The sequence below is a fragment of the Cystoisospora suis genome (assembly GCF_002600585.1).
Source record: "Cystoisospora suis strain Wien I chromosome Unknown contig_1247, whole genome shotgun sequence".
NCBI classification, from domain to species: domain Eukaryota; phylum Apicomplexa; class Conoidasida; order Eucoccidiorida; family Sarcocystidae; genus Cystoisospora; species Cystoisospora suis.
The window spans coordinates 12,379-13,335 of record NW_027154048.1 but is presented as its reverse complement, the minus strand read 5'-3'; positions in this window follow the sequence as shown (position 1 = coordinate 13,335).

The following is a 957-nucleotide window of genomic DNA, read 5'->3' as shown; positions in this document are numbered from 1 at the left end:
TTGGAAATATCGATCACCTCTTCTCCACAAGGGCTTGCCTCTATGAAGATGGTACAGCCAGGTCTCCTACATTCTCATACGTGAGGATGTCTATGGTAACGAAGTGACCTCTCCCTGTGTGTACAGAAAGGCGAAGCTCCATAGTGTGCCAGTCAACGGGGCCGCGAAAAGCAGAGTGATGAATCTATACACATCCAGACCCTCGTGTCTCTACAGTGCACTCTTCGTGTACAGCGTAGCTCCCTCCTAGATTTCTCAGATGTCTACGGAAAAGATTGAGTAAGATGGAGATCCTATTCTTCCTACTCCACGAACAAGACGGGCGAAGAGAAAGAGGAGGTCAGAAAACCGGATGAAGGAAAGACGTGCAGATAAAACTGATGAATCATATGAGGTGCATCCATTCGTGTGAGCTCACCTCCCAAATCATGGCGGGTGACTCCCTCCGAGACGAGCGCGGAAACAAAGAAGAGACGAAGAAAGACGAGGAACACATTCTCATGTCTCTAGCCTATCACTTCCTTCGACCACGGAGAATTCTCCTATCCTCTCAGCAGAGGCTCTCCTCCCGAATACGTGGGTCTGTCGTAGCAATCTGTATGAGAGAGACTGGAAGTATGTATGTGCGGCCAAGTTAAGATGGAGATCTTTGCCTACATCTTCTTTAGGGAACCATGGATGTCTATGTGTTTATGTTTGAACAGATGCACGTGACTGTTTCGATATTCACCGGATGGTTTTGAGCCGGCCACCTGTTGTCATAAGACTTTTTGAGTAAAGGTTGTACTTGATCATTCGTCATCAAGCTTCACAAAGGAAAACTTCGCGGCGGTGCTCTGTGGGAATCCTGTCGGTCCCGCGAGCGATGTCAAGCGGCTCCTCTTGTGGTGCCCAGGAGCAACACGGCGATAGGTCCTTACCTATCGATCGTCGTTGTTTATCTATCGATCTTTATCT